Raw genomic sequence first — 16,039 nt, 5'->3', positions numbered from 1 at the left:
TAATCAACTTCTGTATGGTTAGAATGTACGTATTCTAGTCCCTTATCTACATAGATGTATTGAATGAACCAAAGATGTAAAGATCAGTAAACAATAAAAAGGAATAAATTATCCAAACATAAATCACGAAGACAGAAAAACTCAAGCTTCTGTGCTTTCATCTTGATTCAGTTCCTACAATTAAATGTTAAACAGCGAAACTAACGGACGAAATTCGAATTGAAACATCGATGGAGCCATTCGACTGAAACACTACAGTTTACTAAGTCGATATCACATACATTACAGGAAGTGAATGTACTGATTGTTGCTTGCTTAACGTCCAATAGCAGATATTTTATGCATTTTCAAACGAAAACAAATTAACAGTTTTTGCAAGAGTTCTTAAGAGGAAGAGATCGTGGCCCTCTGCCTACATAACGAATCAAAATTGACGTCCCCATTCTGACTGGACGTGACTGCTTCATTGTACATCCAAACGAACGCCCTATTTATCAAAGGTTTTACTGCCTTTGTTTTAATGATTTACAACAGAAGTCTAAAGATGTCCATATTTATATACCCCAGTCTTCACTTGATATGTGAATAATTGATTTCAATGTGAGTCCAGTTGCAAATATTTCATGCATATTCATAACAAGAACAAATTAAACGTACATTCAACAGGTTTATTCGACAAAACTAGTTGACCAGAATTTTACAGTTGAAACAACAATACGTATACAGAAATTAGACAAAATCTTGCTCTAGATCTTTAGAAGGATTTTGTCTAATTTCAGTATAGGCACTATCAAGAGCCTCAATGTGACTTCTAGTTTACATCTTCGTGCTGTGGTATCTGGTGTATAGTTGTATTAATTTTATATGGAATGGGAAGTTAAATTTTAAAATCTTTACTATTTTAACTAGCAAATAACGAGAATTTTATAAAGAAAAAAATGTCAATATTAATAGAGAAGGTTAATGATTGAAAACTCGGTTAAAACATTTGCCTTCAGATTTCCACAGAATATTTATTATCTGAGTAGCCTATACATCAACCACACAATACACAACGTTTGTTTTCAATTCAATAAAATTTCTTGTCACCACTAGGTTCCGAAATAATCGGCCGTAAAAACGTCAATGAAATTTTATTTATCACGTTGAAAATCACCGAATATAAACAGATAATTTCCAAATGTTCCGCATTATCAATTTTAATACAGTATTCTATTAAAACCTTTGACAGAAGATGAATTCATTACTGATGTGAAAAGTAGATGTGTCGGGTATGGGGTCAGTTTAAGGGGTCAGGTCACTTCACTTTGACAAATGGACGAACAATGTACAATACTGCACCTGTCAGAGGGAACCTCTTAACAACAGTATTAAATCAATGCATGGACATCAGTCTCATTTATCAAGTTACTACAGTACAACAGGATACATGGGTACTATCTTTTAAAGCGTAATGATATCCGCCTATGGGGTAACAACTTTCATCTGATATCATTGCGGATGACAGGACTATATTCATTGCTAACTATTTTGCAAATTGAAATTACGTAACACCTGTAAACTATATATTGACCTCAATTACAAAGATGACAAAGCACAAATAATTTACTTTTCAAGTACCAGTGGTTTTTTTTGTTTGTTTTTGTTTTTAATTAAAATTCGATATCATTTAATTGATAACTTTTTACTAAAATACGGAATAGGGTATTTAAAAACATAAATAAAGATAGGATTTGCACGAGATGGATCAAATTTATAATAAAGTATAAGAATAACAGACAGAAATATTTTGTTATAGACTCACTTCTTACAATACATGAATGCAATAGCAGCACATGTATATATACCGTTATTATCTTTTACAGCTTTTACATTAATGCTAGCAAGACAAATCTTTGTTTGACTTGCTTGCTTTGCTTGTATCAATGTTTGCTCAAGCATGGCAATTAAGATAGGTGGGGATTCAACTTGTATACATCATACTTAAATTTTATTGGACGTTATGTTTGAAGTTGAGGACAGTCAGACTAAATTTTAAAACATCACAAGATGACAAATATAAAGCGCAATCGTAGAAATGGAAGCAAAAAAAAAACCCAAAAAGCTATTCGAACACACCTACTCTGATTTAGTGATTCATTACATAGGTATTTCATTTGACCCATATATTTCATCTTTTAGTACTGTGATTTTTTTATGTTATAACGTCAACCTGTAACTTTGCTTCATAAAAATGATAGAATCTGAAGCGAGATGATGTATCAAATATTCTTTCTTTGTACGTTTTCAATACAAAATATTCATCTCAAACACACCCTAATGAAGAAGGTGCACTTGATTTTCGAATAAAAGGGATACATTAATTAGGGGGGATGACTTAATTATTGTATTTATTATGTCTATTGTTATTGAATATTGAGCACTTTGGATTAGTTTTTGCTTGTTAACCTTCAAACTGATTATTCTTTGTTTATAGAGAAGGCGATAAGTGCTTTTTGTTATGTTTACTTTAGTAAGATTTTTTTTTAAAGTGAATAGAAACAAATAAATTAACAATTTTCTTCTCAAATACGAGTGTTTTATTGTAAAAAAAACAACCATTTGCATAAGTTTTTAATTTATAAATCTATTACATAGTTAAGCAGAACAGTTAGATATCAAGTTGACGACATGGTTATCTATCAAGTTGGATGAAGAAAATACTTCCCTTTTTTTTTGTTTAATTAATACGGACGGAGAACATATCAATCTATAAGTTTACTTATTTCCGTGTCTGTCCTTCCATTATGTGACTCAAGAAAAAAAAGAAAAAAAATTGGTAACAATTGTATCAAAATAAGAAAATCGAGCGAACCTTCTTATGTTAGGGTGTGTTTGAGATGAATAATTTGTTTTACAAACACACAAAAGAAGAACATTTGATACATCATCTCGCTTCAGATTCTATCATTTTTATATAGAAAAGCTACGGGTTGACTTTATAACATTAAAAAATCACATTACTAAAGATGAAATATGTGGGTCAAATGAAATACCTATGTAATGAATCAATAAATCAGAGTAGGTGTGTTCGAATAGTTATTTTGCTTTTCTAAAAGTACTTGACGACAGTCTTTTCAGTTGAATGATGAAAATGCATATCTTTGAGAAAAAACAAATACATTTTTTTGGCTTCCATATCTACGATTGCGCTTTATATTTGTCATCCTGTGATGTTTTTAAATTTAGTGTCCTCAACTTCAAACATAACCGTCCAATAAAATTTAAGTATGATGTATACAAGCTGAAGCCAAACAAAGATTTGTCTTGCTAGCATTAATGTATTAGCTGTAATAATTTTCTTATATATATATATATAGAGACATGATAAAAAAAACCAACATAGTCAAGTATTGAATATGTGAATCAGAATGACTGAAATGGACACGTCAATCAGTAACCCAGTTACAAAAACTCCATCAAAATTCTATCATGGTTTTCAACTTATATATTATGTTTTAAATAGAACAGCAATGAGTTTTCTAAAATTAACATCGATTAGGTAAAAATAAATCACTTAGACCGTAAGATGTTTTTAAGTTGCGGCCCTATAGAATTAGCAATTTGTGCAGTAGCTAGCTTACTATTTGAAACCCCAGACGCGGTTGTCGTATAAATAAGACTCATCAGTGACGCTCAGATAAAAAAAGTTAGAAAGCCAAACAGGTATAAAGTTAAACAGCTTTGAGGGACCCAAACATTAACTAATACATTATTTATAGAATGCTACGGAAGCGTATTAGCGTCACACATTTTTTTTTTAAATTTTTCTTCCTATGTTTGCGTTATAACGCAAACCTTTGCGTTATAACGCAAACATTTGCGTTATAACGCAAACCTTTGCGATATAACGCAAACCTTTGCGTTATAACGCAAACCTTTGCGTTATAACGCAAACCTTTTGCGTTTTAACGCAAACCTTTGCGATATAACGCAAACCTTTGCGTTATAACGCAAACCTTTGCGATATAACGCAAACCTTTGCGTTATAACGCAAACCTATGCGATATAACGCAAACCTTTGCGTTATAACGCAAACCTTTGCGTTATAACGCAAACATTTGCGATATAACGCAAACCTTTGCGATATAACGCAAACCTTTGCGATATAACGCAAACCTTTGCGTTATAACGCAAACCTTTGCGTTATAACGCAAACCTTTGCGTTATAACGCAAACATCTTTATTTCAATTATTCATTAAGTTTTGTTTATATGTCCGTCTGTCATTCATTTCGGATGTGATTTACTAGTAGATAAAAAAAGAAACATTCATACAAGGCCAAATCATTATAATAAATATGCATAGGAATAATGGAATAATTGAAGTGCAATTATACATAAATTAAGACTGATTTGTGCATCAGAAAAGTATATAATTTAACAAGAAAATAGATATAGTATATAGTCATATTAAAATTGAAAGATAAAAAATAATGTCATACAATTGTGAAACCTCCAAGTCAAATAGACAAAATGATCTTTCTGCTTTAAAATGAATTATTAATAAGGAAACATTTTTTTTTAAATCTCAGAATATGATCAAGATTCTTTGATAGAAAGTCATTGAATTTTCATTTCAATATAATGAAGTATTTTTAAGATGCTTGGGTAGCAATTTGAATAGAGAGAACATAATTTTATTAATGAAACATCTTCATTCTATACATTTATTGCCAAAGGGTAGCTTGTTTGAATGTAACCTACTTTACACAGTTCTCAAACGAGAGCTTACTTTGGAAGTATATTTATATTCGGTTATAGCTATATTAGCAGGGTAGATTTTTTTCTTAGGTATAACCTCAATTTACTCAATTTTCTTTGTAATATATATACTAGTAGTAACTTGGATATCGTTTTTGGGGACCTTATAGTTTGTTGTTTAGTGTGAGCCAATGCTCCGTGTTGAAGACCGTAATACGGCCTATGATGGTTTACTTTTACGAATAGTGACTTAGATGGAGAGTTTTCTTATTGGCACTCATACCACATCTTCTTATATTATTATGCTCATTATTAGTCATTGATATGATCTAATTATTCAAGTAGTTTACTTTGCAATTACTACAAAGGTGATAAATTTTATTATATCCAGCCTCCTCCATTAATAACTACTGTTTCCTTTGAATCTTAAATAAGAAATAAGATAAAACAAATGTTTGCGTTATATCGCAAAGGTTTGCGTTATAACGCAAAGGTTTGCGTTATATCGCAAAGGTTTGCGTTATATCGCAAAGGTTTGCGTTATAACGCAAAGGTTTGCGTTATAACGCAAAGGTTTGCGTTATATCGCAAAGGTTTGCGGTATAACGCAAACATAGGAAGAAAAATAAAATAAAAAAATGTGTGGCGCTAATACGCTTCCGTAGAATGCACACGTTACAAATATGATTTTTTTTTTAAATTCTGCATGCCAAAAGATAGATCTAAATATATTAGTCAAAACATTAGATTCGGTTACAAATAAAATTGACAATTTATTTGACAAATACTTTTTTTTATGAACTAAGGAGAGTATGACTACTTTAGCAAGATGTCGTTTCAACAGCGGCGTTGACTTTATGAATGTCAATGATTTATACATCATCTAACTTTATGTCAATCTTGTTGATAAGCTGTTGCCTCTCAACAGATATGAGGTAACCATGTCAAAATTCTGAAACATCAACTTTGCATATGTTTGCTGATGTTATCAAGCTTCTGTCATTTTTTCCTGAAAGGAGCTGAGTGATGATAAATACATTCTATAATGTATTCGTGCTTTACACTGCCCTGTGCGTCATTCGTTTCATTAGCCAGTAATAAAAGTACTTCATGGAACTAATGCTATCAGGGAAGTATCCAGGAACCAATACATATCGTCAAAGAGTAATGTGATTGGTTAAAACTGAGTCATTGTGTCAAGTTTTAATTTACAGAACTCATAGAATATTGATAAAACAGGTAAGTTAAGGATCTCTAAAGCTGAGTCACCTTGTCACAATCTACCTGGACGTGACACTTAATATATCTTTATAGAAGATGATTCACTTTATTGATGGGAATAGTACCAGTTATATGGCATTTCAAATAAAAGAATGAGCTGGAAATAAAGTGCTATTAACCTCCACGTCATTTTGTTCTTTGGTGAAGAGTTTTGTCATTGGCAATCATACCACATCTTCTTTTTCTTTTTATATTATAGTACATGTAATTCTATAATATATATATGGTATTGTTATACATGTAAAAAGAATGAATGTTTATTTTTTTTGTTTTCATTTACTGTATTCATGTATATGTGGCAAATGGACCCCTGACTAGTACTGTTATTTTTATTAAGTCCTTTAGATGAAGAATAAAGGTGAAATAAAACCCAAATCTAATGCGCGCAGCAAAGCAAATTTCGAAACAGAAGAATAAAAACAATTTGTCAATTGTATATTGAAACCGTGCTTTCAATGCAGATTAAAGTAGATGCCGTCTTAGTGATAGTAATATTGCCTTTATAACACAAGTTTTGTGGCAGATACCACACAATTGAAAGTAATATCGCCTTGAGAACTGACAGTTAATGGCAGATACCTCCCCAGTGATGATAATATTGCCTTTAAAACTAACAATTTATATAAAATAGGGGCAAAAGATACAAGAGGGACAGTCAAATTTATAGATTCAAAATAAACTGACAACGCCATGGCTTAAAATTAAAAAGACAAACATAGAAACAATAGTACAGAAGACACAACATAGAAAACTAAACTAAAGACTTAGAAACACGAACCTCACAAAAAACGGGGTAATAAAATCAACGGTACCAATTTTGTTGCACCAGATGCGCATTTCGACAATACATGTCTCTTCAGTGATGCTCGTGATAGATAATGTTAGATTCGGCCTTTTAACTCTTTTGTTAATTCGAGCGTAGACAGAACGCGTATGTCTTAATAAATTTTAATATATATCAGTTATTGGTGAGTTGATATGTACAATTTTTGCGATTGTCCCAAGTCAGGAGCCTCTGGCCTTTGTTTGTCTTGTATTATTTTAATTTTAGTTTCTTGTATACAACTTAGTGTTTAGTATGGCATTCATTATCACTGAATTAGTATATATATTTGTTAAGAGGCCAGCTGAAGGAAGCCTCCGGGTGCGGGAATTTCTCGTTGCATTGAAGACCTGTTGGTGACCTTCTGCTGTTGTCTGCTCTATGGTCGGGTTGTTGTCTCATTCCCCATTTCCATTTTCAATTTTATCTTTTTATGTTCAATTTATAATTTATACCATTATCTAAGTAAAAAAAAACTATAAGTATGGTATCTTCTAGGATAGTTACTTACGTCTCATATAGTTATCATTATTCTTTATTAAGAAATGAGCATATCAGAGTATAAAAATGCAAGAAATGGAAAAATGTAAGACTAACATAATTCTTGCCCCGATCACACCAATGAAAAGTACTAGAAGAGAGACAACTCTTGTATGTTATACAGTCAAATATTACTTGTTTCGTGAATACATTTAGTCGTTTGTACTATAACTGAAAAAATATGATAGCGAGTTAAAAAAAATAATGGTATATTGATTATCGGAGGACTGGAATTAGACATTAAAAAAAAAATATAAAAAAAGAGCCTCATCAGAATTGCTTTTCTGGATTTAGTGACACTAAAACTAAAAAATCACTATAAAAAATTCGAGAGCTGTCGATGTGTAAAAACTTCAGATACTCAATGACAAAAAGGGACATACCAGAAATGTCAATAACAAATTAGCATCAGACCGTTAGAAACTTTAAATTTATGATTATTTCTAAAGATTTAACCTAAAGTAAAAAAGATGTTTATTACAAATCATGTTAAAAGTTGAAAGTAACAATGAATACTTGACTGCTGATACCATCGGGGAGCAAGTTATGCTCCACCATCAGATCTACTCTATCCGATGATAGAACATTATAATTCCATTTTGTAAATTTTCTTGATCGGAAGCGATATTCTGGTTTTATACTTTCATCAGCACCTTTCTAATCATTTTCTGTGCTTTATTTTGTAATTTCATTTGATTGTATAGCTTAAATTTTGGTCACCATGATTGGTTAATAAAATTATCTATCTATCTATCTATCTCAGCACCACTCAAAACAAAAATCTAAATGTCGGAGGTGTACAAATACTTGACCTTAGTAAATGTCCAAAGATTTTTTCAAGATTCAGATAAGGATTATTCGCGTTGGAAAGTCTATTTTTTTTATTTTTTTTTTTAATAATAAAAGCACTCCTTAGTTAATTTAATCACGGGAAACTAGCCGAAAACTATTTTGAAATATATCAATAACATAAATATATAAGTTCGTGCTAAACAAACGTAATGATTAATTAGAACTAATTAAACAAATTTCATTTACTATAAATATTGTTAATTAGTTGATCTCTATGTACTGATTGTTACTCACTACCTATAAGTGACGCATATGAGATAAAGTACTCAAACTGAGTAAGTCACAGACAGAAATATATAAACGAATTATCTTTTGCAATTGTATGAATGATTAATTTACCTTAAAGCAGATGAGACCGAATCACACTAACTATCATGAACAGTTATAAAACGTTTGGAGACTTGACCTTTAAGAGGGAAAGTATCAGTTATGCTGTAGACTGGACCAGCTCTTTGTTTCCTGAACAAAGTACAACTGGACAAGATGATAGTGATGAAAATGCAACTGATAAAAACTGTTGTCGCTGCGGAAGTCCTGAACACATCAGAAAACATTGCAAGGTGAAATCAGAAAGACAAAGAAAAAGGGACTCAGATAGGTTGAGAAATTTCCTCAAAAGGAAGAGAACGAAAAACAGGGAGTTGAAAGCAGTTCGGAGAAAAGGAACAGAGACATCACATGCTACAGAAGAACATACTGGAAACGTTAAGGATGATGATACACTACAACAACAGAAGTCTGAAGTGGATAGTGCTAGCATGGTGATATTGACAGGTTCTGACGAATGTAAGGTAGATAAAGGATCAACTAAAGATAACTTTTTATCTAATATAAAAACATTAGTAGGAAAGAAACGACAAAAGTCACAAGCAAAACTTGACAGTGAAGCTAATAGGACTTGTATATCTAAAAAGGCAAAGAAAGAAAAACATGATTCAACTCCGTTGAATTTACTTAATTCTGATTTTGCAAAAAGATTCTTCCGCACAAAGAATGCTAGCTGTGTAGAATTAAATACAGCTGACGACAAACATTTGAATAAAGAAAATCAAAGAAATACGCAGACATCTGCCACAGGGACGCTTCCGACCAGATCAATACTGTCTTTGTTGGATAAATCACGTCAGTATCCTGCTGATTGTTATATCGAAGGGATAAATCGCCAGCAGACAGACGAAGAACAGAGAACAATCCAACAACTAAAAAAGGAAATAGCAGTGCTTTTTATTGAACTGCAAGAAATGGTGAAAAACATTTGAACAATAGTATCGTGAGATTTTATCCTTTATAAATTGTGCTACTAATTTAACTGTATATGTCTATGATAATAATAAATTAAATTGTGTAAATTAAGCTTTATGATCATTTTAACTATCAACTATCAGAAATGCACCACGACGATTCCGTATACTACAAAAAAGGGAACATGCGGGTTACGTTGGTGTTTCTCAGAACGTTGTTGAACTCTTCCGTTTGACAACTCTACTTATACGGTTATACAAACCAAAAAAATACAAATATGTCCCTTTACCGGTTTTGGAAGGGTTCGTGTTGCTTAGTCCTTGTTTTTCTGTTGTGTCTTGTGTACCCGGTTTGTCTCTTTTTTGCCATTTTTTGGCCATGTCTTTTCGGTCTGCGAGTTTGACTGTTCCTCTGGTATCTTTCGCCCTCTTCTACAATTATGGTTATATATATAAAACAAAAAATAAGAAAAATTACTATTTCGTATAAAATGCTCTCACGAAGTCGTTAGCTGAATTTGATGTATGATATTTACAATGTACTTATCTTATAAGACTTTATGTCTGCTGAAGGCCTATGGTGCCGATTGTTAGATCACTGAACCGTTACCACCTCCGTATACCGCATCCGTTTCTGTGTATTACAATTTCATAACAACTTCCGTAGTCCGAGATTACTCTGACGTTCAACGGCTGTTTTGCCAGACAAGCTGGGGGCCGTGGGACGTCAGAGGTCGTCCCATGTCAAAAAGTGGATTTTTGCCCACCCAAAATAGATGCACTGCTTCGTCGCTTCTGGTGCCGACTGTCGCTCCTGGTGCCGACTGACGGCCTAGGAATTATATAAATCGGGCATCAATCTGTTGAAGAAAGATTCAATTCAAAAGTGGGAAAATTCATTAGTTTTGGAACAACTTTTCTAAATGAGGGTCAAATTGATAAAGAAGATATAAGTTCAGAAACATCAAAAAAATTTTTTTGACATGTTTTGACAATTTAATACTTGATAGATGCATAGTTCTTGGGGGAAAGTTTCATTAAATAATATGAAAATAAAGGTGCTCATTTTCTTCAGTGGGTTGTAATGTTCTTCCAATGAGGGTTTCCCCTCATTTGGAGTGTTGTTTCCAGCCTGTTAAAGGTCCATCTTTGTGAATAATTAAAAAATTGGAAATTTAAACAAGCATTTAATATCCTTACACAATAGAATGAATCCTGGTCTTCTAGCTACATGTTCATCTTTTCTACTGATTTAATAAGTAGAATCTTGCAAACAGATTTAAGAAAAAGGCATGTAACCTCATACAAATATGACACTTTTTCTAGACAATCCAGATTGCGCAAAATACTTCGCTAAAAATTGTAACCTATAAAACTGTTGTCGCGCACTAAAAAAAAACCATAGAAACTTTCAAATGTTGGCAGGTATGTGACAAGTCTTTATGCTCCATTTATGTGCATTATGTTTTCTGGTCTGTCCGTCCGTCCTGCTTCAGGTCAAAGTTTATGGTCGAGGTAGTTTTTGATGAAGTTGAAGTCCAATCAACTTGAATCTTAGTATTCCATGTGTTCCTTAGATGTGATTTTTTAATTTTACTGCCAAATTAAAGATTTAACCTATACTTTCACGGTCCACTGAACATAGAAAATGATTGTACGAATGGGAAATCCACGTACTTATGACACATTCTTGTTTGAAGAAAAAAATAATAATGTCATAACGATAATGTAACAAAGCAGGCTGAGTAAGTGGGGCTGCTTTTATGGTAATTCAAGTAACCTTTTATTCACCTTTTTCCACCTTAGAGCAATCAGCTCTTTGATTATGTTGTACTGCTACACCATTGTCCCAGGTTAGGGGAGAGTTGGGATCCTGCTAAAATGTTTAACCCTGCCACACTCTGTATGAATGTGCCTGTCTCAAGAAAGGAGACTGTTCAGTGGTTGTCGTTTGTTTATGTGTTAGATATTTGTTTTTCGTTCATTTATTACATTAATTAGGCCGTTTGTTATTTCGTTCGAATTGTTTTAAATTGTCATATTCGGGGCCTTTTATAATTGACTACTAGTATGTGAAATGGACATTGCTCATTGTTGAAGGTCATACGGTGAAAAATAGTTGTTCATTTCTGTGTCATTTGTGAATTGGTCTCTTGTGGAGAGTTGTACCATTTGGCATTCATATCACATCTTCTTTTTTAAAGTTAAGCTTTCACGGTCAAGTAACTTAAGTGTATTAATGAGATACATCCTTTTCCCGGATAAATTTTGATCGTCGTAACCATAGTCCCATCCATCTTTCCCAAAATGTGACCGAGCGAATTAGACTCTTAACCGGGTTGGTACTTTCATGAGCAGCACAACGGATGCCACATGTGAAACATGATATGATTACCCTTAGTGCTTAATATATCTCTCAATTTTTAGCGATGTTCGTGTTGATCATTCTATAGCGTTTAGCTCCTTTCTCCGATGAGACATTCTATGATAAAAAACCTTTCTCATTCGTGTTTTGGTTAGACATCGACGACGTTTTACAAATAATGAGTCGCAGTTACAAGCTCTGAAATATCGAACAAGTTGGAGAAAGGCCGTACAGTGACCTATAGTTGTTAATTTCTGTTGCATTTGGTCTCTTGTGAAGAGTTGTATAATTGGCAATCATACCACATCTCATATTTTCTTTTACATAATGTGCGTTGAGTTTGCAATAAGGTTAAAACTATCAAAATATATTACATTTAATAAGCACCGTTTTAACAGTAGCTTGTAACTTTTTGACCACCAAACCACTCAATTTGTACTATGTTTTTGAATTTAAAGACAGGACCAAATGAATGAATACTTTGATAGGTATAGTTGACAGTGTTAGTTTTTTCTTATATTTCTTTGTCCACATCGTAAACGTGAATATGGATGATGGCTCGTTTCAACATAAGTTTTTTCAAAGATTTGGTTAGATCTTTTTCGGAAGGAAACAGTGAGATTACTACTTTTTTTCTTACAAAGTGGGTAACCAGTAAGGGCAATTTAAGGAGGCTAAAGCAAGTAGATAGTCCTTATTTTCACACATTTAATTTCTTCTGGAAAAGTTCTTTGCACACATTTAAAGGTATACATTGCAATTTCGATTTTATTTTAGTTCTGTGTTTTAATGCCACTTTTAAGGCTTTTTCATGGCAGCCATCGGTTATTGGTGGATGAAGCCAGAGTGCCTAGAGAATTGAACCAACGATATTCGTTAGGAACGAGACAGTTTTGATCCCATGGTAAAAAATTTACAAAAAGTTGCATACGATCTATCTTTGACTTATAGTTTAATACAAATATGCAAAACATTTTTCTTGTAAAACGATATTGAATATCTTATTGTTATTAATTTGTTTAAATAGATATAAGAAGATGTGGCATGATTGCCAATGAGACAACTCTCCTCCATCCAAGTAACAATTTGTAAAATTGAAACATTATAGGGCAAAGTACAGTTTCAACATGAAGCATTTTTTGTTTGATTTCTTTTATCTTATTATTATTAATTATTTCATAATTTTAACCATGTTTAATCCATAATTTTCTACATAAGAAAATGCCTGTATACTAAGTCAGACATATGACAGTTCTAATCCATTCGTCTGATTATCTTTTATGCGTTTGAGCTTTTTATTTTCCCATTTGATTAGGGACTTTCGATTTTGAATTTTCCCCAGAAATCAGCATTTTTGTGATTTTATTTTTTACTGAAAAAGCACTCATTGTTAAGCTAAGTCAACTGCAAACAGTTGCATAATGTCAAATATCATTGTTGGCTTTGTTCTGTTTATAGTTGAGTACCTCACTTGCAGGGCATAAGGCATATAAATACAAAACGAGGACAACACTGTAAAAGCTCGTTCTTCTGAATCAACTTATACGCCAAAATGATAAAATATCTTTAACTGTATCATACGACCAAAAGGAACATAAAAGTTGAAGACGAAATAAGATAAAATTGTAAAGTTTATAAACAGTTATACAATCTCAGCACATAAAACCTATAACTTTAGACCGTGATGTATCATTTGTGAAGTAAACACTTAATTTTTATTTCTTACGTCTTGTTACTTACCTTCACGATTAAAGTTCTGAAGAAAAAATTCCGAGATATTCTTTGATGAAATTCTGGCTCATTGATGTTTTGGTCAAACTTTGAAGACGTTTAACGAATAATGAGTCGGAACTACAAGTTCTTGAATATCGAATAAGTTGAATGATATATACTCCATACGCCGGCGAAGTTGGTATATTGCTTAATAAAAAAAACAGAATTGTCTCGTTTGTCATATATTATGGTACTGAGATGATCGTGAGAGTCGAATTCGAGTAAATGTCATGAACTTCATGTATTTGAAAAAGCTGTATCTGTGGTTATTAAACAAATCTGTAGGTGAAGAGGATTTATTTTAAAATTTAATGGAACGAACATCATTGATATTTACGGAAGCGTATTAGCGCCACACATTTTTTTTTAATTTTTCTTCCTATGTTTGCGTTATAACGCAAACCTTTGCGTTATAACGCAAACATTTGCGTTATAACGCAAACCTTTGCGATATAACGCAAACCTTTGCGTTTTAACGCAAACCTTTCCGATATAACGCAAACCTTTGCGTTATAACGCAAACCTTTTGCGTTATAACGCAAACCTTTGCGATATAACGCAAACCTTTGCGTTATAACGCAAACCTTTGCGATATAACGCGAACCTTTGCGTTACAACGCAAACCTTTGCGTTATAACGCAAACATCTTTATTTCAATTATTCATTAAGTTTTGTATATATGTCCGTCTGTCATTCATTTCGGATGTGATTTACTAGTAGATAAAAAAAAGAAACATACATACAAGGCCAAATCATTATAATAAATATGCATAGGAACAATGGAATAATTAAAGTGCAATTATACATAAATTAAGACTGATTTGTGCATCAGAAAAGTATATAATTTAACAAGAAAATAGATATAGTATATAGTCATATTAAAATTGAAAGATCAAAAATAATGTCATACAATTGTGAAACCTCCAAGTCAAATAGACAAAATGATCTTTCTGCTTTTAAATGAATTATTAATAAGGAAACATTTTTTTTAAATCTCAGAATATGATCAAGATTCTTTGATAGAAAGTCATTGAATTTTCATTTCAATATAATGAAGTATTTTTAAGATGCTTGGGTAGCAATTTGAATAGAGAGAACATAATTTTATTAATGAAACATCTTCATTCTATACATTTATTGCCAAAGGGTAGCTTGTTTGAATGTAACCTACTTTACACAGTTCTCAAACGAGAGCTTACTTTGGAAGTATATTTATATTCGGTTATAGCTATATTAGCAGGGTTGATTTTTTTCTTAGGTATAACCTCAATTTACTCAATTTTCTTTGTAATATATATACTAGAAGTAACTTGGATATCGTTTTTGGGGACCTTATAGTTTGTTGTTTAGTGTGAGCCAATGCTCCGTGTTGAAGACCGTAATTCGGCCTATGATGGTTTACTTTTACGAATAGTGACTTAGATGGAGAGTTTTCTTATTGGCACTCATACCACATCTTCTTATATTATTATGCTCATTATCAGTCATTGATATGATCTAATTATTCAAGTAGTTTACTTTGCAATTACTACAAAGGTGATAAATTTTATTATATTCAGCCTCCTCCATTAATAACTACTGTTTCCTTTGAATCTTAAATAAGAAATAAGATAAAACAAATGTTTGCGTTATATCGCAAATGTTTGCGTTATAAGGTTTGCGTTATAACGCAAACATAGGAAGAAAAAAAAAAAAAAAAATGTGTGGCGCTAATACGCTTCCGTAGATATTCCTGTATATGAAATTAAATGACCTATCTTTTTTGGTAATATTGTGTCTGAATTATCTTTTACTCATATGATAATAAGAAAAGATTGGAGACTTTATGTGCACATTTGGTTCCCATAGGATTGTCGACAAAACTGATAACATATTTTTCACAGAAGCATACTTTTTATGGTCGGGTTGTTGTCTCTTTGACACGTTCCCCATTTACATTCTCAATTTTATTTATTTTGGGGCTTATTCCCCACAAAATACGCTTAATTATACTTCAAAACAAGAAGTTTGTAGCTTGTGGTACCATTTTGTTTTTAGATATTGATTGGTATGACATAGAGTTCTTAGACTTGGAATATCCATTTGTCCTCTTTACTTTTGATTTCTTATCATGAGACGAAAAAATGCCGCAATTCTTTATCTCATTTAAGCCAATAGCTGTTGATGTACCTCAGTCGAATCATGAAGCTACCAATCAGAATCTATATGTGATAAGTAATCATTTTAATATGGCGTGTAAATCAACTGCAAATAATAGCTTTAAAGCAATTATAGTGTTAATAGTTAATCAATTTAAAGTAAGTTGTTGGGTTAACCTTCGACGATGCAGCATACTCTCGGTGTAACAAAAATAAATATTGCAACAATGATTAAACCTCAGTATATATTTATTCTCGAACCAAATCAATACGGCACATAAAGT

Source organism: Mytilus trossulus, chromosome 4 (genome assembly GCF_036588685.1).
Source record: "Mytilus trossulus isolate FHL-02 chromosome 4, PNRI_Mtr1.1.1.hap1, whole genome shotgun sequence".
Classification (NCBI taxonomy): Eukaryota; Metazoa; Mollusca; class Bivalvia; order Mytilida; family Mytilidae; genus Mytilus; species Mytilus trossulus.
Note: the sequence above shows the minus strand (reverse complement) of the source record.